This window comes from Apodemus sylvaticus, chromosome 15, assembly GCF_947179515.1.
Source record: "Apodemus sylvaticus chromosome 15, mApoSyl1.1, whole genome shotgun sequence".
In the NCBI taxonomy this organism is placed as follows: domain Eukaryota; kingdom Metazoa; phylum Chordata; class Mammalia; order Rodentia; family Muridae; genus Apodemus; species Apodemus sylvaticus.
The window spans coordinates 88,121,606-88,147,947 of record NC_067486.1 but is presented as its reverse complement, the minus strand read 5'-3'; the positions used below and the strand labels follow the sequence as shown (position 1 = coordinate 88,147,947).

Sequence of the window (26,342 nt, the reverse complement as noted above, 5' to 3'; positions counted from 1 at the left end):
TTGGTAATACTGCCACTCCAGCTGGATGTTAGCACCACGATGAAAAGGTGACTTTCCTGTGCCATGGTTGCTGACAGAGCCACTGTTTTTCCTGTGAGAAAAAAAAATTGAATTGTTTCTCTAAGTACAAAAGGATGTTAAGGTCATGTAATGGAATTTTTTCATGCAATTTTAATTATATAATATTTGTTCTTTAATCACTTATGCATTAAATCTTAAAAAGCATCACCATATAACATCACCTAATGTTTTTTAAGACAGGGTCTTCTGAAATTCTCTATGTAGACCACGCTGGCCAGGAACTCACTGATGTTCACCTGCTAGGATTAAAAGCATGCACCACGCATGGCTCCAGCAATGTTTCTGTAAACCGACTCAATCTAAAATCAGCAGAGTCAGTTTTCCATGGCTTTTCATTTCTTACAATGAAAAGCAGACAACTCAGATCCCAGGCTCAAATTGTAGGAATAGACAACAAAACAAAAACTATAAACAGACTTTTACAATTCGGATATAAATACGTTTATCCTCCCATTTTATTTTTTTTTTAATTTTATAGCAATAGAAACAAACTGGAGATTCATGCACAGCAATGAAAATCTGATGTTTAACATATAACCAAATGTGAATTTCAGACCCCCCAGATTTTGCTTTGGTTAAGAACATTACTTTAATGTATCATTTCCTTTTATGTATAAAATTACAAGACAACAATAATGTTGTAAAACTGATGTGCAAGTAAAACACCACAGGCTTAGAGGGCAGGAGACTCAGAACAAAGAAACACATAACACAGAAAGTCTTCTTGCCTCTCCATATAAACTAGAAAAAAAGAACAATTTACTAGAAGGTAAGTTGTCCCAAGGCTAAAACTAATTCTTTCAAATTCAAAATAATACTTTTCAGAGCTAAGTCACAACTACCTAGGACAAAAATAAAGCCTTGTTGGGAATCTAGAATTTTCTAGGATTTTCACATAAGAGAAAAACTGACTTTAAAAAGAAAACACTATTGTAGCTATCTTGTCAAGAAAGAACTAAGGAAAAATCCTAAATAAATGTTTCAATACTAGTAAGTAGTACACACATAAACCTAAAATTTCATTTAAAAAAAAAAGCAGACTGCCCAGATGACTCACCTCTAGAGTATAAAATTATCAAAATCCAAAGATTAGTATGTTTACCTACATTCATAGAGGAGAGTTACTTCAACAGAAGAACAGAAAGTCTGAAGACACAGGATAATAGAAATTTTCCCTTAACAAACAATAAAAAGATATGAAAAATATCCAGAAAATATCCTCATCTATTTGAGATAATACAGTCCTCAATTTAAGATACTCTTCTCTGTATATTTCAGCTTACACCAAGCAGTAGTTTTCTAATTTTCCTACACTTGTGAATATAGGCTCCAGCCAATTTGAACAAAGGAATAGATTTGACTAAGAAAAATCAAAATAATTTCCAAAGAATACATTGTTATCAACTCACACACACACACACACACACACACACACACACACATTGATATGTATCAACTTTCTTAAAACAAACAAGAATACAGACCTTTGAGATCTGTTATATTTCTTATAGCCCCCGAGACAAAGAAGCAATCAATATCAACATGCCTTACAGAGCTCTGCTGTCTGGGCCAGCTCAATTTGCCTAAAAGGAAAAAAGAACATTCAAACCCAAACTAATACTTATCATTTAAAACAGATTAGTTTAGAAATCACATTCAAGAAGAATGGTATCATAACATAATATAGAATATACTATGGACTGTATACCACCTTAATAGATGAATTTCAGTTTCTCTAGTTATCTGATAGAATTTTAAATCACTTCTAACAACACCATGGTATTCTTTCTTATTCTATTTTCTAATTGTCTTCTTTTAAAATTTAATTTTACAAGATAAATTTGATTATTTGTAACAATTTTGGTATGTGTAGTTTCACATACTTAGCTTTAATAAGCTCCATTCTGCACAACTCTACAAACTTTATTTAATGAAACAACAATAACAATGGCTAATGCCTCCCAGTGTTCTTGATAAGTATTAAAACAAAGAGGTTTACAGGGGGATAGATTAATTCTCACAGCACTATGGAAAACATTACTACTACCCCCACCTTTTATAGACTAGTAATTTAAGTCCCACAGCTGATGAATGCCCAAATTGCAATTTAACTCCAGTCTGCTTGATTTCCAACTTTTTAGGCTATCATACTACTCTTCTAATTAGACATATTTCAAAAAGTCCACAGAAAAAAACAAAAATCTACATACAAAGGGAATTTTTCTTTCACCATTAGATGTTACTAGTTCTGCAGCACGTTTATTGCATTTATGGAGCTGAAAGTTAATATTATCTCATAAGGACAATTACTGACTTAGAAAAACCACAGATTGTTTATAAGGATTATTATAATCCAACTATTAGGATAATATTACTTTATAATAATTTTATTACAAATACATCTCATGGTGTTCCAAAATATAATAGTACAGGTCCTAAATCTAAGAATCTAAACTCTAAGAACTTTCTAAGCTTATAAGAAGTTCTGATTTCAAAGAATATGCTTGCGTATCAGCTTTAAACAACAAAACAAAACAAAATAAAAAACTTACTCCCGAACAACTGAGACACTTCACGTACTAACTGTGAGGCGATTGTCTAGTCCCACTAGGTGCAAGGCACTGAACCTTTCTCCCTGCTGCTTTTAAGCAGATGTATGCTGGGCATCACTGATTCCTGTCGTTCCTCTTGCAGAGAGGAAATAGGCCAGAAAGGCAAACACCCATGCATGCTCCTGTCGCAGAAAGTGGCAGAGCAAGGACTCAGATCCAGGCTACACTAAATCAAACTCTTGCCATTCTCTATGTAAATTTCACTAATCACGATCTTTCTTTTGTAGAACAAGGTATCAAACTCAGGGCCTTGAATATGTAAGGCAAACAACAATCACAATTCTACTGTTCAAAGTACTATGAAACAGAAGGTAAACAACCTAAAAAATGTTAAATATTTAAGGGGTACAGAAGATTTAAATAAAATGCCTATCACATGGTTTCTTACAACATATAAATTTAAAAATTTACTCCCATTCATTGACCTAACTCATAATAGTATTCTAAAGCTTTCAAGATCAAGTGACCTTTGGTTTAAAAAATCCAAGAAACAAATAACAGATGGCATTATTATGAAATATTCCAAACTACTGGCTAAAAGCCTATTTAGATATACAAACAAATAACATAAGAGCAACAAACATTCACATAGAAAGACCCTGCAACTTTCTAAAACCCCATTAGCATCTCCCTCTTTATGCCTCCCTTTCCACAGTTATAAAGATTACTATCATATAATCTTGAACCTTACTTTTTGCCCCCAAAAACAAAAGACCAAAACCTTTGTCAAAATAACTGAACTAGAATCTAGTTTAAGTAACAACTATCACAAAACAGCTTCCTGTTGGATTGGGATGACAAGTGTTAGCCACACACACAAATGAGACAATCTACATAGATGTTAAACCAATCTCCCTAAGTTTACCACATAGTTACAACAGTTCTATTTCAATGTTAATTTTTAAGAGTGCATTATTGAAACAGCCTTCTAGAAAATCTCAATTACCCTTACTAATCAGCATCATTCTCACAGGAGATTAGGAACGGAATATAAAATGTCACGTTTATACAGCTCATAAATTCAGCTGTTTATAAAGTCCCCATGAAGAAGGAAAGCTTGGAATCCCAGTGCATACAGCACTGAAATGACCTGACATTTTGAGGTAGCCACAGTTAAGTTTAATGGGAAACATAGTAGCAAAGTTTTCAGTTATAGTTACTGTAACTTATATAACCTAACATTCCTAGAGGATTTTTATATTAAGAAGTTTGGAATCATTAGAATACCAGTAAGAACATCAGAATGAAAGCATCAAATAGAACTGTTTTGAAGAAAACAATTTTAGTACCTACCTGTGTCAGGTACAAGGGAAGACCAGCCTGTTTTTATTTTGTTCCAAATCAGAGGAAGCTTGCCTGTTAAGATAAAGGATTGAGCAGGAAGTGAAGATCCACTTAAATATATTTAAAGTGCAAATTTACTAGGTATCACCAAACACCCAGAAGTCAACAAAATGATGTATTTAAAAAAATCAAGCCAGGTGCAGGACTTAAACCACAGCACTCAGAGACTGAGGGCAGGCAGATCTCTGTGAGTTCGAGGGTAACCTGGTCTACAAAGTGAGTTCCAGGACAGTCAGGGCTATACAGAAAACCCTGACTCAAAACCAAAACAAAATTCTGACAGTTAGCTTTAGTGTTGAACCATTATGACTCTAGATATCAATAGTAGCATATCTGACAAACAAATATGCATGTATTACTGGCAAGAAAATACACTGTTAACAAAACATGTCTATGCTGCTACAGCAGACTAGACAAAGGCATATTTGGAAAACAGCTGTGTAAGAAATATAGTAAAACACACATTTAAATAACTAACACTATTTGGATTTGTATTAAAGAGTCAGACCACACAAGCAGACCATCATGTACTTAGGTGATGCCATGTGAACCTTCTCTCTATTTTAATTGGTCAATCAAAGGTTAGAGTCTATGATTGGGTAGTGGAGGGGAAAGGTGGGATTGGAGGTTCAAAAGGGGGAGCAGGTAGAGGAAGAAAAAGAGAGAAGGAAGAGGAGAGGAGGAAGCCACTATGGACCACATGGATGGGAGAAAGCACAAATCTTAGTGATTGGGAAATAAGTATTTTGCCAATGAAGACATATGACTTATAATTAAAATATTTGGATTATGTGTCATTTATATGGGCTATAAGGGTTGGAAAATTTAGCAACAAATTCGTGCACCTTATATCCAGCTTAGAACTGAACTAAATTGAGAGGAAAATCCAGCCCCCCTATATCCTAAACAACCAGAGGTAACACAGCCCTGAGCTGGGCCACAAGGTGGCGCCAATGTCACAGCATAGTTGGGGTTCCCTGAGCCTGAGAAAAATTCAAGGACCCAAAATCAATGCTGCCTGAAAAGCAACATTCACAGCTGAAGATCAGCAATTGAACAACAACAGCTATCTTTCCAAAGCTTTCTTCACAGACACAGCAGACTGATCTAGGCGTTTCAGCCGCAAGCCAAACTTCCCCTGCAGCTTTCGAATTTCCAATATCCCCCCACCACACTTCTAAACAGGGCACAGGACAGACAAACCAGCTCTCCCAAATGCTTACACTGCAGGCTGCCTAATATCAACACACATGCTGAAGGCTATAGGCCAGACAAAAGATCCAGAGGGCTCAAAAACACAAAAGCCAAGAATCTTTGTGCGGTCAGCCCCTCCCTACTAATTAAAGACCAATAATAAATACTAGTAAAGACTAATAAAAAGGCCAATAATAAATACTAATAAAAAACTAATAATAAAAGAACCACAATTTTCTAAATCCAACACCAGAGGGAAACAAACATACCAAAGAATAAGACCAAATATTAAGAAATAAATAGTAATTACTGCAATTGTTTTCTCATTCATTTCCTTCCACATGAATAAGGTGCTACAGAGAATTAAGGAGTTTCTTAACTAGTGATTATAAAAAGCAATGATATTTTTAAACAATTTTTTTGTTTCTCAGAGTATATGTGACCGAAGTCTAGAAATTAAATTTGCCAAGGTACATTGAAGAAAATTTTGCATTTTCTAGAGACTAACTCTAAAACCTGTACTCGGATAGACTCTGAAGTAACACTTTACCAGCAAAACTTGTAATTATAAACAATATGATCTACACTCATTAAGCATAGCAAATATTTTGATTGATTAGTACTTAGTTTTAACTCAACAAACCTGTCCCTAATAGTTAGTTTCAGTCATCACAGAGACAACAGTACAATACTATACTAATGAAAATGTAGCTCTAGCTTTCGTCTCTATAACAAGGACCTACACTAAGGACTAAAGAGTGCTAATAATCACATACATTAAGAGTCATAGCCCAGAGAAACAGATGACACTATATACTAGATACTTGTGCAATGTTCCTAATTCTCAGTATTACCAGCAATGCTGAGATAAACTAAAATACGTTAAATTGTTCTATGCAAAATATCTACTTCCTCAGGACAAAATTCTTGACAGAAGGGTTACAGTTTATGAACACTTAAAACACAGAGTTGGTGTATAAAGTCACATCATACCTGAAACCATATCATAAACTAAAAAGAAAATAATTATCTAGACATGTAACTGTCTTTATTCATTAAACACACCCATTTTCCCAGTCATCATTCTCAGATTGCTTCCTCCAACAGCCCTGCCTCGTGGTGGGTAGAAAAAATTAAGTCAATTTTATATAATAATGTACTCTTCATTGATATTTATCAAGGGAAATGGGAAATTTGAAAATTCAAATGTCCAATTAACAGAAGACAAAAGATTAATGCCAAGTAAATTTTGTCAAATGCATTATTTTCAGGATGCTTTATCAGTACAATCTGTCCAGAGAACTTCCTCCCTACAGTTTAAGCCTCATATTTAAACACATTTCAACCTTTCAACTGGCTGAGTGAGGTCTATAGAGAATGAATCCATGCCCTCCTGAATAACAACACTTAACATTCACTTTGCATAAAACATCAATAAATCAAATTAACAGTCACTTACTTGTTACCACTACTTAGTTAAACACTCTACTAAAATATTCCCTTTGGAGTGTTTGTAGAAAGATACAGAGAGGAGGGGATATGTTCTATGGTGATGTGGTGAGGTATGGGAGAATGGGGTGCCTCAGCAGGCCCATGCTAAGGCATCCCTTCCCCCTGAGGACCAGCCACATGATGGTATAGTATAGAATAGAGTTTATTAAGGGCATGGGGAGGGGAGTTAAGAGAGTGGTAGAGGCAGAGAAAGAGACACTAGAGAAGTAGAGTAGAGATGTAGAGGCCAACCATGGCACGTGGAGAGAGAGGGGGGAAGGCAATGAGAGAAGAGAAAAAGGGAAGCAGGAAAAGAGCAAGGGAGGAGCAAGAGACCAAGAGGGCAAGAGAGCAAAGAGGGGGCAACCAGGCTCTTTTATAGTGGGTCAGGCCTACCTGGCTATTGCCAGGTAACGATGGGATGGAGTTTGGACAGAATGCTAACATCCTTCATCATCTGACAGAAAATGGCTCTTAAACTAGGTCATACTAGCCACTCAAGAAAACACACACAGTATAACACACCTGCCATACAAACTGCACCCCGTGAGAAGTTCATTAAAAGAACACAGCACAAGGGACTGATTATCAGGATAAAATATGTAATACATGAGGCTGAAATATAATACAGCAAGGGGGTATTACTGCACACCCATGCCAAGATGTGCTCTTGAGAAATTACTACATGCAAGAGATCAGGTGTGAGGAGGTTTACTGGGAGATAGCAGAGGGGTGAGGACCTGCAGACTGGGTAGAGGCAGACAAGAGCAGAGCCATGAGGGCAGATAAGGGAAGAGGGGGCCAGAGGACAGAAAACACTGGCAGAACTAAACTGTACCATACAACACCAGGATTACCAAACACTGACAGGTCTCTAGCTTCAGTCTTAGGGACTAACTAGTAAGCTCATTATTAGACCAAAAGAGGCAGAAAGTCAAATTTTTCTAGCCACAACTTAGACTATCACTGCATTACATTTCATAAATTAATACAATATTTACACTGCTTTTGGTAATTATGCATGTTTATATCAAACATTATTATATGAAGCATTAAATACCCTATTAAAGTCAAATTAGCTTTTGTAAGATTTAGAAGAATCTTTAACACTTAAAACATATTTTATCCACACACATGACTCTTTAGTTTTTGAAATGACCTTTGATTTGGTTTCTCTTTCTGAAATTTGTATTAATGACATATTCTATACATGAAATATGGCTAAAGACACACAGAAGTTGTCAGCTAAGTCATAGGAGTAAAAAAGAAAATTTAAATGTTTTAGGGGCATATGGAAAAGGCCCTGAGAATAAATTACTAATTTTGCGAACAGAAGGGTTTTGCTTTCAAATTTGCTCCAGGCAGGTGTGAGGGTGTTCAATGGTGTATTCATTACAAGCCCAGAACTGCCATGTGTTTCTCTTAAATTCTCCTTAAGTAGCTTATTTACCAGTCCTGAAGACTTTATCACTTAAGAGTCAGAGAAATTCCTATTAGAAAATTACTGTTTCCAAGAAACTCTGAATCTATACACCTACTTTTAAAAGCAAATGACTTGAGAATTCTGCTAATGTGTATGTCACAGTCATTAATGTAACTGAATAAGAATGTCCCCCACAGACTCAGATATTTGGACACTTAGCTGGTGGTGCTCCTTGGAAGGAATTAACAGATGCGGCCTTGCTGGAGGAAGTGAGTCCCCAGAGGTCAGCTTTGAGAGGTTAAAGACTGTTGCCATATTCAGTCTGCTTTCTCTGCTTTACACTTTGTGCCTGCAGATGTGAGCTCTCTGCATTCTACTCCAGCTGCCACGCCTGCTGCTTGCTGCATTGCTGCCCATCATGATGTCTATTAAACTATAAGCAAAGTTACTTTCTCATGGGAAGGGGAACAGGAAGGTCGCTTCCTCAGGTTTGCAGCTTGCTTGGGAGAACATCAGGTTCTCTGCGTGAGGAAGTGTCTCCTCTGTCTTGGTCGACTGAGAATGACAAAGACCCTAGGTTGCCTGGAAACTAGCAAGCTGGGAGCAATCTCCTCATGCCATTTCTCTACAGATAATAAAATATATCTTCAAATTTAAAGCCAGGTATGGGGTATTACACCTATAATTTCAGTGTCTGGGAGGTAGAATGAGGAGAATCAGGAATTCAAGGACAGCTTCATTTGCATAATGAGCTCAGGACCAGGCTAGCCTACAGAAACAGTATCTGTTCTGAATGAATACATACATACATACATACATACATACATACATACATAAAAAATTAAAAATAGTAATTCATTTGATTGCTCATTTAAGAGCACCTATGCTCACCAAGGTTTCTGCTGTGAAAAGCCAGTGAGAAAATCCTTACTGATGGTGTAATAAGGAGGGTAGACAGGTCTGATACTCTGATAGATGCTTAGACTATAGATATGGATCAGGAGTGCAGTACTTGCCTGTCTTTCAAGAGGCTGTGAGCTTGGTGTCTATATTGAAGGAAAAACAACACCAAGCAAAGCCCACAAGAAACTAAAACTGTTTTCTATACAAAACTGTCCCAACCAAAGACACCTCCCAAGTAATGGAAATTAGTCAATTATCAGAAGAGAACAAAATTTACAAAGATCTGCTACTTCTCCCCAAATGGGGTTCTTTCCACTCTGAGACCAATCTGTCAACTCCAGAGGAGTGGCTGAAAAGTAGCCATGTTTTTAACAAACACCATACTAAAAGAATAAGGACTGCAGTCTACAAATCTTCCAAATATTCTGATCTCTATATAAGGGGTTAGTATTTCAGAAATAAGAACAAACTAGAAGTAAACAAATCAAGTTTTCCAGAAATTAAACCCCACCTCACTTTAGTTTATCTGTGAAGTGGACTGAAGTAACTGGCAAGAAGCAACTTGCAAGACCAACTATATTCCATGTAGCAGCTATCCCTGGTGGTCAACTTGACTATATCTGGAATGAACTCTGACCTGGATCTTGGCTTAGAGATCTTGAGACACAGTGGCTATGAATCCCAGAAGATTTTGACAGGGAAATCTCTAAGTTCAAAGTCATCAGGGAGCAGGGCAGTGGTGGTACACACCTGTAATCCCAGCACTCTGGGAGGCAGAGGCAGGTAGATTTCTGAGTTTGAGGCCAGCCTGGTCTACAGAGTGAGTTCCAGGACAGTCAGGACTATACATAGAAACCCTGTCTCAAACAACCAAAAAAAAAAAAAAAAAAAAAAAAGGAAACAAGAGTTGAACCTAACCAACTCTACAGTCTACTATCATTCTATACACTTAAAGAAAACAACACAGACAGATACACACAAACACACCCACAAACACACACACACAAAAATCCCTTCATGGGCTAGAGAAATGTCCCACTGGCTCCACAATTTAGAGTACTGAATGATTGTTTAAAAAAAAAAAAAAAAAAAGGATTTGTATCTAGTACCTTTATAGGGGCTCACAATCACCTGTGACTACATATGAACAGATACCATAGCCAAAATGCCTACCATATTCTTTAGTTTTACCCTCCCTAGTACAGAGGATCAAATTCCTCTAATCTTTTTTTTTTTTTTTTTTTTTGAATTTTCGAGACAGAGTTTTTCTGTATAGACCTGGCTGTCCTGGAACTCACTCTGTAGACCAGGCCGGCCTCAAACTCAGAAATACGCATGTCTCTGCCTCTCAGAGTGCTAGGACTACAGGTATGTACCACCACTGCCTGGCGAAATCCTCTATTCTTAAAGGAAGTTTTGTTAATTCAATATCAAGAACACATTTGTAGAGCCGGGCGGTAGTGGTGCACGCCTGTAATCCCAGCACTCTGGGAGGCAGAGGCAAGTGGATTTTTGAGTTCGAGGCCTGCCTGGTCTACAGAGTGAGTTCCAGGACAGCCAGGACTACACAGAGAAACCCTGTCTCGAAAAAATCAAATCAAAAAAAAAAAAAAAAAAAAAAGAACACATTTGTAAAATGTTAATATCTGGGAGTGGTTGGATATGCAGAGAAGGAACATTTGTAATCAGTTTAATTTTTCTTTCTTTCTTTCTTTCTTTCTTTCTTTCTTTCTTTCTTTCTTTCTTTCTTTCTTTCTTTCCTTCCTTCCTTTCTTCCTTCCTTCCTTCCTTCCTTCCTTCCTTGTTTGTTTGTTTGTTTGTTTGTTTGCTTGCCTTCTTGCTTACTTTTTTTTGGATTTTTCGAGACAGGGTTTCTTTGTGTAGCTAGCCCTGGCTGTCCTGGAATGCACTCTGTAGCTCAGCTATTGTTATGCATTTTGATTATAAAAAAAAAAAAACTTTTAAAAGGTTTCGTTCATCTGGCACTTAAAAGAAATAGACAAAAAGCAGGAGAAAAACATGTGGCTGTGACTTCTTTCTGGTGGCTTAAGTGAAAAACTCTCTGACTGTGAGTTTGAGGCTAGCCAAGTTGACAGAGCAAGTTCCAGGCCAGGCCTGCAGGGCCTACACAAAGAGAAACACTATTTTGAGGCCAGACAAAGCAAAGCAGAAAAGGTTCTCCTTTTTAATTTACAGACATATGCTTTTTGTTGTTGTTGTTTGGTTGGTTTTTGGGTTTTGGTTCCCCACCCCCACCCCCAAGACTGGGTTTCTCTGTATAGCCCTGGCTGTCCTGGAATTCACTCTGTAGACCAGGCTGGCCTCAAACTCAGAAATCCGCCTGCCTCTGCCTCCCAGAGTGCTGGGATTACAGGCATGCGCCCACCGCCTGGCCTTTTGTTTTTCTTTTTTTTTTTTGGGTTTGACGTATGCTTTTTCTAGTACTATTGACCATAGAATTTTGATCATGAAGGCATGTTGGATTTTGTTTGTTTGTTTGTTTTGTTTTTTTGTTTTTCGAGACAGGGTTTCTCTGTGTAGCTCCAGCTGTCCTGGAACTCACTCTGTAGACCAGGCTGGCCTCAAACTCAGAAATCCGCCTGCCTCTGTCTACCAGAGTGCTGGGATTACAGGCGTGCACCACCACCGCCCAGCAACAAAACCAACTTTTAATAAACAAGTAGATACCAGGAAATGCTCACAAAAATACTTAGCCTTTATTTCTCTTTCCTATAACAACTATTCAAAGAATGCAGAGACAATAGTAATTTTTAATTTTTATTTTTTCGAAGTAAAAAAAAGGCCTCAGCCGGGCGGTGGTGGCGCATGACTGTAATCCCAACACTCTGGGAGGCAGAGGCAGTCAGATTTCTGAGTTCAAGGCCAGCCTGGTCTACAGAGTGAGTTCCAGGACAGCCAGGGCTACACAGAGAAACCCTGTCTTGAAAAAACCAAAAACCAAAAACCAAAAAAAAAAAAAAAAAAAAAAAAAAACCAAAAAAGGCCTCAAACCAAGACAACTACAAGATAATTTTATGAACATATATCATAATGAAATCCATTATTTTGAATACTAATGAAAAGGAATAGATTTTAATTGTTCTTACTAAAAAATTAGTGAGGGAATTAATGTATGCCAACTAGATCAAATTTGCTATGGCACAGTATCTAGATATTGTGCAATATCTGGCTTCTCATAACTGTATTTATCCTACATATTTCAAAATAATCCATTATACATAGATTATACAAAATAATCCATTATACATAATAAATTTTTATTTTTATGAAAATGTGGACACAAAGAAATGCATATATGTAGTAAGTTTCACGTTGAGTTTTATTAAGAGAGAATAAAAAGGGTAAAGGATAGAAGGAGCAGTTATTAGGCAAATACCTTACCGCAGCATCTACATTTGCAGGTGAGTCTCCATTAGGATCTGCCAGCATAGAAATGACACTAATCATGATGGTTTCCACAGTATGGATAGGTAACCAGCGTTCCTCTGGCTTCTCATAACCATATTTATCCTCCCCAGGCTCATGAAGAATAGAAATGCAAAACATCACCATTTTTATCAACTGTAAAATTATAGAATAAGAATTGTTTAAATTTGGTTACACATAATCTATTACAAATGTGATACTTATGTATATAAAACATTATTTACATGGAGATTTCCTAATGTAATCTACTAACTTTTAAGAATGTTACAGATTAACTATATTTTACATTCTTTAAAATTACAAGTGATTGCAGACCTCCGCTGCTGTCCCTGATTCAAAGGACATGCCGTCTCTTTTCTACTTCTCCAATTCTTTATTCTCAGCATTTACAGTTGTCTTTCTCTCAAATTCTAGTTAAGATGGTCCTCAAGGTTCAGCAAATAAAAATTTTAAAGGGGGAGGGTGATGTAATAATAATAAAAATTAACAGACTCAAAGAAAGACACACATTGGAGAGATATCTCAGTGATTAGAAGCATTGGCCATGAGCTGGAGAAATGGCTCAGCGGCTAAGAGCACTGACTGCTCTTACAGAGGTCTTGAGTTCAATTCCCAGCAACCACATGGTGGCTCACAACCAAATGTAATAAGATATGATGCCCTCTTCTGGTGTGTCCTAAGTCTGCTATAGTGTACTCACATATAGAAAATAAATAAATATATCTTTAGAAACACTGGCTGCTCTCACAGAAGACCAGAGTACGATTCTGAGAACTCACATGAGAGTTCACACCCTACAGTCCCAGAGAATCTGACACCTTTTTCTGGCCTCTGTGGATACCAGGCATGCATGTGGTATACAGACATATATATATATATATATATATATATATATAAGCAAAACATCCACATACTAAAAATAATAAAATAGGGGCTAGAGAGATGTTGCAGTGGTTAATAACACTGGGGCTCTTGCAGAGGACCTAAGTTTAATTCCCAGCACCCACAAGGCAATTCACAATCATCTGTAATTCTGCTTCCAGGGGAGCCAACACCTTTGTCCTACATCCATGGGTACATGGTACACATACATATATGCAGACAGAACACTCATAAACATAAATATACACAATAACAAAAGCTTTAAAATAAATAAGTGATTCTCATAATCTACTTCACAAACTCATTTTAAATGCAAGTTCTATATAGTAACAGTCAGTGGGGTAGAAATACAGAAATATCCTCAATTTTATAGGGGATAAAGAAAGACACAACTATATCTCACTTTGCACTATTTTATCCAAAAGTAAATATTCTCAAAAAATCCTACAGTGTTAATCTATAAACATATTCAAATAATTATATCAGCAATTAATAAAAGTAACTTTTCACAGTAAATGTCTTCTGTCAAAAATACTATTATTACTTGAAGAAGTTTACAAAACAAGTAGGAATAAATAAATTTTCTGAGTATAAAAAGATTTCAATCAGTAATAACATATGTATGCTTGTTTGGTTGGCTGTTGTTTTGAAAGAGTTTTAACTGTCCCTGTTAGAAATCTTCCTATCCCAACTCATGGTTAAAGAACACAGGGAGACTGAGGGAATAGGGAGAGACAGAAACAGAAGGAGGGAGGGAGGAAAGGAGGGAGGGTAGGTGTTTGTTTGTCAAGGGATATAAAATTAATCAATCCAACAAGTACTTTTGGAAGCCCTACTGTAAAGCAAAATTACTCTTCACATGTAATCAAAAACTCATGTTTTTGCTGATTTATACAGAAACTTTCCTTTAACTGAGGTTTCTCTTCTTAACCCACTCCCATGGCTTGTGAAATCCAACAAAATGGAATTAACAAATAAAAAAGGAACAGTATTAAACATTGTAACATTCAGCCCAAAATGTTGTTTTTGTTTTCCCCTACGTTTTACAAAATAAGGAACTGTCTTTGAAAAAATGAGATTGAATAATTGTATATAATTCCATCAGAAGGAATCTATTTAAGATCAAGATTTGGAAGATAGGAACTGAAGGGTATATGTAGCTCAGAGAAAAGAGGACTTGCCCAGAATGCATAGCCTTGGTCCCACATCCAGCATCCTATAAACCAGTCATGACAGCACATATTTATAAGTTCAACACTCAAGAGGTAAACATAAATAGAAAGATTAGTAGTTCAAGGATATCCTTAGCTACAAGATCAAGGCCAGCCTGGAATGCATGAGACCTTCTATCAACCCCCAACCCCCAAATCATTAATGGGTCTGTTAAGATTACTCCATTGTTAAGAGTATTCGCTGTTCTTCCAGAGGACTTGAGTTTGATTCCCAGCAACTATGTGGTAGCACAACCTTATATAATTGTAGTCCTAGGATATACAAAACCCACTTTTGTGATCTTGAGGCACCAGGTACACATATACAAGGACCCACCTGCATGCAGGCAAAGCACCCATACACACAGAACAAATTAATAATAATATAGTGTGGTGGCCTATGCCTTTAATCACATAATATAGGAGGTGGAAGCAGACAGATTTCTGAGTTCCATGCCAGCCAAGGGTAGATGATAAGACCTGATAGATAGATAAATAGATAAGATAGATAGATAAGATAGGTAGAATAGATAAGATAGATAGATAAGATATATAGATAAGACAGATAAGATAGAAAGATGATAGATAAGATAGATTAGATAGATAGATAGATAGATAGATAGATAGATAGATAGATACATAGGATAGATAAGATAGATAAGATAGATAGATAAGATAGATAGATAGATAGGATAGATAGATAGGATAGATAGATGATAGATATATAAGATAGATAGATAAGAAAGATAGATAAGATAGATAGATAGATGATAGATAGATAAGATAGATAATAGATAGATAGACAGAAAAGATAGACAGACAGATAGATAGATAGATAGATAGATAGATAGATAGATAGATAGATAAAAAGATAAGATAGATAGATAGATAGATAGATAGATAGATAGATAGATAGATAGATAGATAGATAGATAGGATGGGTGGATACATACATACATACACACATACATACATACATACATACATACATACATAAGCAAACACCACAATAATAATAATAACAATTTTAAAAGAAAATAACTTTTAAAAAGCAATCATTTGGTAGAACAGTAATGGTGAATGTTTTTTGTCCCAGTACTCAGAAGGCAGAGGCAGGAAGATCTCTAAGAGTTAGAGGCCAGTCTAGTTTACAGAGTGAGTTCCAGAACAGCCAGGACTACACAGAGAAACCCTGTCTCAAGAAACAAAAACAATTACTAGTCATTTAAATTTGAATCATTTTAGATTTAAAGCTATAGAATCTTAAAATATTTTAATTTCACACGTCACTTCAAAAATGAGAATATCTATCTCATTAATTAACAGATTAATATCTGTTGACATGAAATTTATTTTTATTTTACTATATATAGCAAATAAAATTACAATTTTTTCCATTTCTCAGTTAAGAATTAAAAATCACAATGATACACAATTACAACCACTATACATCTTCCTCAAATCAAATTGCCTATACAAATTCTTTACTTTCCCTAAATCTTCAGTATCTAAAATGCCCCATTCTATTTTAATTAAATATTTCACTGAAGCAGAATCACACAATCAGTTTTGTTCTTTTAAATTTGTCATATTTCAATTATCATGTCTTCAAGATTCATCATTAAATGTTGGTAGAATGCATTCCAAGTTGAATGACCAAAATTAGAATCATGCCGAATCACACTTTTAAAATAAATATGTCATTTTATATAGTCAGCAGAAATAAACACTGATGCCATTATGGCTGTCTTATTCAAGACAAAAGTTCTTCTATACTGACACTGTTTAAATTCTAGTGATCTCTGATTTAAGCAACGTTTCCAAAAGTATGTTGAATGACAACTATGTTCTCTGTGAGATGTTAATTATTAACTCTATAGCTAGCTATACACTTAATATTTACATTTATTTTGCCAAAATGCTCTTAATTCCCCATACAATGTTTTGTCTGTTATTTTTTTCCCTTTTATCTCATTGCTCTTTACAAATGGATTTATTTCTAATACTAAATCCACTTGAAAACCCTGTATGAAAGCTAGGCATGACAGTACAAATCTTTAATTCCAGCACATGACAGGCAAAACCAGGATAATTTCTGAGTTTAACGCCAGCCTGATCTACGTACATAATTTCAGGCCAGCCAATGTTACAGTGACAACCTGTCTCAAAAATAAAAGAACCAATCAACTAAACAAACAAACAAAAAAAAAAAACTAAACCAAAATGACAAACAAGTAAAAACCAACAACAGAAGAGAGACAGAGGTCTAAACTGAAATACATCTAAGCTACACAAATTACTATTTGCCATGTAGTGTTTTTGGAAATTATTTTATTATTATTATTGTGTGTATCTATGAACACATAGGCCACAGACCATGTGCAGAGGCCAGAGCATAACTTAGTGGAATGCGATCTCTACCTCTATATGGATTCCAGGGATCAAACTCAGATTACTAGGCTTCCATGGCAAGAACTTTAACTCACTGAACAATTTTACCAGCTATCCCCATAATAACTTTAACACCCAACACATTATTCATCTAGTTGAAGCATACAATCCAATTGTTTCTATATAGTACACTTCTCAGTTATACAACCAAAGCACACACATTTTTAGGAACTTTTGTCGTCATTACCACCCCCACAAATTCTTTTATAATCTATATTGACCTTTCTCCCCTTCAAGCTGTCCAGCAGTCCTAAACAACCAGGAATATACTCTTCAGAGTTGCATATTCTTGAAATTTCATTAGTGGAATTATTAAATGATTGCTTCCATCTGTTTGTTAATTTGAAAAAATATTTATTTTCCATGTATGAACATATGCCTGTGTATGGCCGTGCATGTGAAGGCAGACACTGACAGATACCAAAGACATCTGGTTTCACTTTTTTGTTACCAAATCATACCAAGCACTTTTATAAATCAAATCACGTTTCATTATATGTATATGCAGTATTTTGCTTTTACTTTCATCAACTGATAGGCACTAGTATTATGGCTAACTTTTAGCCATAACTTTTTAGCTAACATAAATAATTCTGCAATCTATAAGATTTTGGGATACACCTTTACAACTTTCTTTGTTATATAGCTAGAAGAGTACATGTTTGCATCATCACCACATACATTTTATGCAATGTTGAAGAGCAAATCTAAGATTTTGTGCATGCTAGGTAAACACTCCCAGAGTGTGGTAGCGGCTCTTGCCTGTAAGCCGACCAATTGGCAACTTAAGACACAAAGATTACCAAAAGTTCAAGGCAAACTTTAGCTACATAGTGAGGTCCATGCTGATCTGGAACTCAAGCCTGCTACTCCTCATCTCCAAACAAAGCAGAAAACTAAGAAAAAAGAAAGAAAAGGGAAGGAAGGAAAGGAAGGAAGGAAGGGAAGGAAGGAAGGAAAGAAGGAAGGAAGGAAGGAAAGAAGGAAGGAAGGAAGGAAGGAAGGAAGGAAGGAAGGAAGGAAGGAAGGAAGGAAGGAAGGAAGGAAGGAAGGAAAGGGAAGGGAAGGGAAGGGAAGGGAAGGGAAGGGAAGGGAAGGAAAGGAAAGGAAAGGAAAGGAAAGGAAAGGAAAGGAAAGGAAAGGAAAGGAAGGAAGGAAGGAAGGAAGGAAAGAACCTAAGAACCTTTGCATTTAGAGTCAATTACAAGACCATATGCACAAAAAAAAAAAAAACATAAAATCACTTAGCGCTTTTACTGAGATAGTTGTGAAATCTTTAGTGACAGATATTTAACTTGCAAATGTGAAAATAAAATTAGAAAACTTACCATTTGGGGGCCAAATATCTGTAATGAATTTCATTTTAGGAGGCCAGAGGGGATAATCTTTTGGGAAAATGAGATAAGCCTTAAAAACACCACCTTCACTGAAAAAATAAAAGAAAAACCAGGTTCATGAATTTAAGTTATTCTTTATAAGTACTCAATCAGACAAATAAAAGGGTACAGATGATAAGCCAACAAAAAAGGTAGACAAAAATACTAGTTTCCTAAATACAAATACACAATTTAATAAACTACTATAAGTTCTGCTTTGCTAGACTCTCAGGTAATTAGTAAAACTAAAAGGAAACAGAGGTTTCCAGATCAGATTATTGGTAATATGGTAAAAGTCTTTTCAGTATATGTCTTCAAATGAAATTCAGGAAGTTTAATCTTGTCTACATGATTCAATTTGCTGAATTTTCTATATTGGTTTCAAATAATCTTTCTTCTATGCTCTGGTCATACCCAGACCTCTTTCTCATCTTAAAGTTTAGGCATATATTTTGTGCTTTCCCTTTCTGGTATCAGATTGCCATACTTCTATTTATCTCGTTTGTTCATTTCATCATATATTAAAACTTCATTAGAAGGACAGTAATAAATAAAAACGTCTCCCAGAGAGGTTTTATACTACTAACTTTCCAGAATGGAAATGCTGCAATATTGATACTCTGTCTGTACTATCTAATGTACTACCCAGTAACACTCTGAAAATGGCTTGTGTCTTGGTTAGTTTTTATTATCTACTTGACCCTAGAACCACCTGAAAGGAGAACACTTCCATTAAAGAATTTTCTGGGTCATATTTGCCTATGATAATGTCTGTGAAAGATTGTCATGACTGATGACTGACATGGGAGGACCCAGTCCACTGTGAATAGCAATCCCTGAGCAGATGAATTATGTGAATGCTAACTGGAGACTACAGAAATTATTCAATTGTTAAGAGTACTTATTCTTGCAGAGGATATAGGTTTGATTCCCAGCACCCAAATGGCAACTCACAATTAACTGTCCATACAGCTAAAAGAAATCAAGTCAGTCTTAGGAAGCAAAACTGACTAAATGGTGATATTCACATGGAATTCTAGCACCTGATATCTAGCTCAAGGTCATCCTGGGCTACACAGCAAGACCCAATCTCTAAAAGAACCATCTTATCAGTATTAGACTGATAAGATGGTTCAGGAAATAAAGGCACTTGATACACAAGCCTGACACCTGAGCTCTGTCACCAAAACCTACTTAAAGATGGATGGAAAGAACAAACTCTACAAATTTGTCACCTGGCCTCTTTATCTATGCTGTGGAGCACATACCCACATACACATTATGCACACTCACACTAACAAGTAATTTTTAAAAGATGGGGACAGATGTTTGTACACTGACATAAAAATAGAAACACAGCTGTGGTCACAGCCAAGTGGTTAAGGCAATAGACTAGAAATCCTTTCTCCAAGCACAGGTTCCAATCCTGCTGACTATTTGCTGGTCTGTTTAAGCCCATGTGTAATGTTAACACTCAACAGAATGCTGTTCTTCATCCTTCAAGTTTGGGGGAAGTCTCTAGTCACTGTGGTTATGAGCTTGGAGGATTGTAGTGCGGGATTATGAATAGAGATATTGCTATATATGTATACTAAAAAAAGTGAGGGGCTGGAGAGATGGTTCAGCAGTTCGAGCACTCATTGATTGCTCTTCCAGAGGTCCTGAGTTCAATTCCACATGGTGGTTCACAACCATCTGTAATGGGATCTGATGTCCTCTGATATATGTGAAAACAGCTACAGTGCATTCATAAACATAAATTAATCTTTAAAAAGAATATAGGAAAGAAAAAATGGCAGAGATCCTATCTCAAAAGAAAAAAGCCAGGCTCTGAGTTGGAAGCCAGCCTGGTTTCCAGAGTGAGTTCCAGGACAGCCAAAGATACATAGTGAAACCCTGTCTCAAAAACAAAATCAAATGATGATGATGATGATGATGATGATGATAACAGCAATAATAACAATAAGAACAACACGTTACATGTAACAATTATTAACTGTAGGATATAAGACATGGGATCCTTTTAACTTTGTGCTTTGTACATTTCAGTACAGATTGAAATTTTAATTATAAATACTGGTTTTTATTACTTTTTTCTGCTTAAAAAATGTTTGAGATTATTTAGCAGTTGAGGGAACTAGCTGATATTCCAGAAAACCAGGCTTTAATTCCCAACACACACAGAGACAAGCATCTGTAACTCTAATTCCAAGGCTATCAGCCGCCCTCTTCTGGACTCCATAGGCACTGCATGCACAGGGTAAACATTAAAGGGAAGTGGGGAGCTAGGGCGTGCTATTAATATCAAATATTTCCAAATAGTAAGGAGGTAAGCTGAGGGCTCAGAGTCTGAAAAGAAAATCACACTTGATGAAAACAGTAAGAAAAAGTTCATAAAAGATTAAATGGAAAAATGGTAAAGCGCACAATGAAGGGGATAATTTGGTGAAAAAATTAACATTTATATATGGAGAATCTGTGTGGTTGTGCATGCTTGGCAACTCAAGGTGATTCTCATAAGTTCAAGGCCAGCCTAGTCAAATAATAAAGACAATATCAGCCTGAGAAAGATCTTTTCTCTTGATTTTAAGGGTGGGGGATTAAAAGAGGGTGGTACATAATGCAAATAAAGGTCTCTAAAAAAGGAATAAAACTAGTTTCTGAGGCAATGGGAGGAGACTAGCAGAAAGACAACTAGGAACAGAGGTCCTCTAATATATAGCAAAGTACTGAAGGCTAGTCTTGGATACATGAGACCCGGCCTCCAAATAATAAGTCATCAGAAATTAGCTAGAAGTGAAAAAAAATAAAATAAAGCTAGTATAAAGCATAACCATGAAAAAGGAATGATGTAGGGCTGGAGGAATGACACAGAGCACTTACTACTCTTGCAAAGGCTCAGTTCTCAACATCTGCATGTGGCAGCTCACAGCTGCCTGGTCCTCCAATTTCAGGGATCCAGTGCCTTCTTCAGGCCTCCAGGGGCACCTGCACCGATGTGATGTTTATATTACTCATTCAGACACATGAACACAATCTTTTTAGTTTTTTTAAAAGCTGTTTTTTTTCCCATGGAGGGATGAACATAAAATGTAGCACAGATATCAAGGATTAAAAAGAAAGTAATTAGTCTTAAAAATAAGCATTTTAAAATTAGAGTAGAAAATAAGTAGACAGACAGAATTTGAGAAAGCTAGAAATCCATAAACGAGCCAAGAATATATGTAAAGGGGTATTAGAAAAGTCTCTACAAAATATCTGCACCTCATTTCTCCCAGGTCACTTCATTTTGGTTGATTTAACTCATTCAAAAGCTTCACAATATCTGACTGGAATTCTCATGCTAAAAAGTAGCTACTACCCCTCTAAATTGTGTAATTAAATAAGTAATTGTCAAATTTACTTAATAGTGTTGCCCTAAAAAATTTTAAGGCAGATGTTTTTCTAATAATTACGCTAGTTCTCAAATGTTTTTTTAAAATGGATTCACTTATCCTCTACTTTACCTAAGGATCATCTACCTGTTCCTCTTCTACCTCACTTTACCCACTCCCCAAAAAAACCACCTTACATAAATAAATAAATAAATAAATAAATAAATAAATAAATAAAATAAAATAATTAATAAATTAAAAATTAAAAAAAAAACCCACCTGGCTTAGTGGCAGCCAATTTGTGAGTATACAAAATTTCAGTGTCAAGTTAGGACAGAGGAACTAAAAAACTCATAGGTAAAAATCACAAAGTAGACAGACAGACTGTATTTATTATTGTTCACACATAAAAAGATTTGACTATGGGGACGAAAAAAGACATGGAAGTAGCAGTGAAGTAAAAATATTTCTCCATGTAGAAAGTATTGGAACAATTAACATGATGTTAAGGAATTATATAACCAACTGCTGAACATTTGAAAACCAAGGTCATATTTCTGGCACAAAACCTCCTTTTGTTATTTTTGTAAATTAAATCACAAAAGTCTTAACTGGGTATGGCACATGCCTATAATCTAGCATTGGAAAGTATGAGGCAGAAGGCCTACTGAATTTAAAGTAACCCAAACTACATATCAAGACCCCCCTTTCAATTAAAAACAAAAACAAAAACAAAAAACTCTATTTTGGGGTTCAGAATCTGTCAGTGGTCCAGCACTTGCCTAAAGAGCTTGGTCCTTTCTTTCCAAATGTTATACACATAAGAAAAATTACTTGGAGGAAGCGGTTTGGGTCAAGATAGGGTTTCTCTCTGTAGCACTGACTGTCCTAGAATTCTCTCTATAGACTAGGCTGGCCTCAAATTCAAAGATCAGCTTGTCTCTGCCTCCTCCCAAATGCTGGGATTAAAGCCATGCATCACCAAACCTGGCTAAGAAAATCTATTCTTGGCAGCACTAGAAAAATTCAATATTGGATACAGATTTTAAAAACATTATGCTAGGTGAAGATGGGTAAAATAACTACATGTCTTAGGGTTTTACTACTGTGAACAGACACCACGACCAAGGCAAGTCTTATAAAAGGCAATATTTAATTGGGGTTGGCTTACAGTTTAGAGGTTAGTCCATTGTCATCAAAGCAGGAATCCAGATACTCACTGGTACAGGAGAAGCTGACAGTTATATATCTTCATCTGAAGGCAGCTAGTAGGACTGACTTCCAGGTAGCTAGGGTGAGGGTCTTAAGCTCACACCCACAGTGACACACCTATTCCAACAAGGCCACACCTCCTAATAGTGCCACTGCTTGGAACAAGCATATAAGCCATCACACTACATAAATACTCAGTAACTATCAATCTTTTTGTTTTGTTTTTCAAGATGTTTCTCTCTGTAACAGCCCTGGCAACTATCAGTCTTAAAGTAACACTTAAATGTACTAGGCACTGATTACACAGACTGTAAATAGTGTAGAGTGTCCTTTAGTAATTAAGTGAAGGTTAGTTATACTATCAAAAAACAGCATACCATATTTTTACAGAATTTTGGCATAACACTTTCTCTGAGTTAACACCTCAGACCACTATCACTGAGATTTAAATACCACTCAAATCCATGCCAACTTATTTTCAATCAGTCTATCCTCTTCACATTATTGAAATAACTACAAGATCACTTCCTTGCACTTAAGTCAATAAGTGCTTTTTAAGAACATACTATAAAGTACTTAGAATTAACAGCCTTGTAAATGTCATTTAAGTCTGTCTGCTTTTCCTTGTCTTCTTTATCTTTTTTTTTATTTGATATATTTTTTACTTCCATTTCAAATGATTTCCCCTTTTCTGGCTCCCCACTCGCCGAAAGTCCCATAAGCCCTCTTCCCTCCCCCTGTTCCCCCATCCACCCCTACTTTTAAGGTTTATTTATTTTATATATGAGTACATTGCAGCTATCTTCAGACACACCAGAAAAGAGCATCAAATCCCATTAACAATGGTGGTGAACCACCACGTAGTTGCTGGGAACTGAACTCAGGACCTCTGCAAGAGCAGTCAGTGCTCTTAACTGCTGAGCCATCTCTCCAGCCCTTTATCTTTCTTTTGTAAGCACACTTCCCTAACACAGTAGTTCTTAACCTTCCTAATGTTGCAATCCTCATGTTGTGGCGACCTCCAACAATAAAATAATTTTTTGCTGCTACTTCATGACTGTAATTTTGCTTTTGTTATGAATCATAAATGTAAATATGATATGCAGGATGGTATCTGATATGACCTCTATGAAAGGGTCATTCAACCACCACAAGGGGTTGTGCCTCACAGGTTGAGAGCCACTGCCTTACCACTTGGCCCTTTCCCCAACATTTTGTGCTTCCTTACTCTTTTTCTAAGCTCCCTCCCACCCTCCACCACAGCCATGTAAACTAACCTCTTATGTGGACAGTTTAAATGGCAGGGTCTTCTCCTTCTCTCCTCCGTTGTCCTCTACTAAGAAGCTATTAAGATTTAGTTTGCCAGATCTCGGGTTTTTCTTTCAAACTCTAATAAAATTGTCCTAGTACCTATCTCCCCCAACAAGTAACATTTTAAAAAGCTTCCATTTATAAAGTCTTTCCCTGTCCTTTGTCCTGACACCTTTCTAGCTATTTTCTCAGGACCTGTCCCAGGCACACGGTCTCTTCTTCCCTAAACAAAAGTTACAGATTTCAGAAAAGCACTGGATAAAGTGGCCAGTGTCTCATTAGTACATTCAAAGTTGCCACAAACATGTCTGCTATTCACATTACAAACCAACAGCCAACACTTTTAGAAACATACAGTGAGAAATACATTTTATAACCCACAACCAGAGTTGAATAGATGGCAGATGGTTCAGCAGTTAACAGCATTGATTTGTTTGAGGAGTCAGGTGGCTCACAACCACTACAAGCACAGTTCCAACGAGATCTTACAAGTTCAACCTCTGAGAAGCAACTCCACTCACATACACATACCTACACAGAGACCTGTATATGTACTGGGTTGGCTTGATATTGCTTGTATTCTAGTGCTAATACTGGTTCCTCAAGACCAGTATTAGCATTGCTCCAAAGACCAGAGAGTCCTAAAGTAGAGTCAATTGATGCTATGTGACCTGGGCCCCAAGTTATTTCCCATTGGTAAATAAAGATGCTCACAGCCTACAGAAATTGGCAGGGATTAGGATTCCAGGGCTGGAGGTCAGAGGAAAACCTTGAGAAAGGGAAAGAAGGAAGTGAATGGAGGAGAAGCTGCCACCAGTTAGATTAATCTTGAAATAATGGCCATGTTGTATGGCCTGTTAGAGTTAAGTGCAACCCAGAAGAAACATGGCAAATTATATAGTAGGACTATTGGCTGGGAAACAGAAATAATAGTATAGAGGATAGATATCCCCCCAGCTCTTAATGCTGATTAAGGCTTATTACAAATACAAAGTTTGAGTGTGTCTTTTATCCAGGAACTGAATGATCAAAGGAGGGTAGAAACTCAGGATTGAGATTTAAAATTTCTACAACATGAGCACATAATTATAGATAATAAAAATAAGCTGGGCAGTAGTTATACATGCCTCTAATTCCTGCACTCAAGAGACAAAAGCCAGCAAATTTCTGAGTTTGAGGCCAACCTGGCCTCACACACGTGCGTGGGGATGGGGCAGTAAAATGGGGTGTTAATAAAAAGAATGAGCTGTTAACTAAAATGGTCTTACTATATGGACTTTATATGAGACAGGGTATCACTATGGAGCCCTGCTGCCTGGTGCTGGGATTAAAAGTTTGCAGCACATGCTCGAGTAGCTATCTTTTAAAAACCCAGAAGTGTGTGTGTTTGTTGATCAACTAATAATACTTGACACAAATGCATGTAAGGATAAAAAATTCAGTGAGCCCTTAAGAGTTGAAGCTTTAAGCCTGGATTCCTAAACAATGTTCCATAAGAACTTGGTTTAGGAGAATAATTCTCAATATTTTATAGCTACACTAAGGGTAAAGGAATCCTATCATCAAAATGTTCCTCTGTATCCCCTAGAGGTACTGTGCCTGGAGGGAATAAAACCAAACACTATTTTAAACACAGAAGAATAAACATGAAGAACAGACCAGAACTGTGTTAGGATCATAGACCAGGTTACTTACATAGTATGATTTGCAAAATTTATAAAATTTACCTCAAATAACAATGTGATTGTGAGGGAGTTATCTCTAAACTGGTTTCCGGTGGCTACTGGCAGCTATGAAAGAATCCTAATGCCATGCCATGACCAGATTCACCTAAATCAACTGGCAAAACTGATGGATGCAAATATATCAATTTTCAAAGAAACATATGTTGTTTTCAAAGAAACATATGAAGCCGGGCGGTGGTGGCGCAAGCTTTTAATCCCAGCACTTGGGAGGCAGAGGCAGGCGGATTTCTGAGTTCAAGGCCAGCCTGGTCTACAGAGTGATTTCCAGGACAGCTAGGGCTACAC

The 26,342-nt window shown here is 36.5% G+C and overlaps 1 pseudogene; it reads right to left on the bottom strand.

The window, feature by feature from the left end:
- Positions 1–1,564: 1,564 nt before the first annotated feature.
- The window catches only part of LOC127665604 (ubiquitin-conjugating enzyme E2 G1-like), a 106,388-nt pseudogene continuing 81,610 nt past the window's right edge, over positions 1,565–26,342 (bottom strand).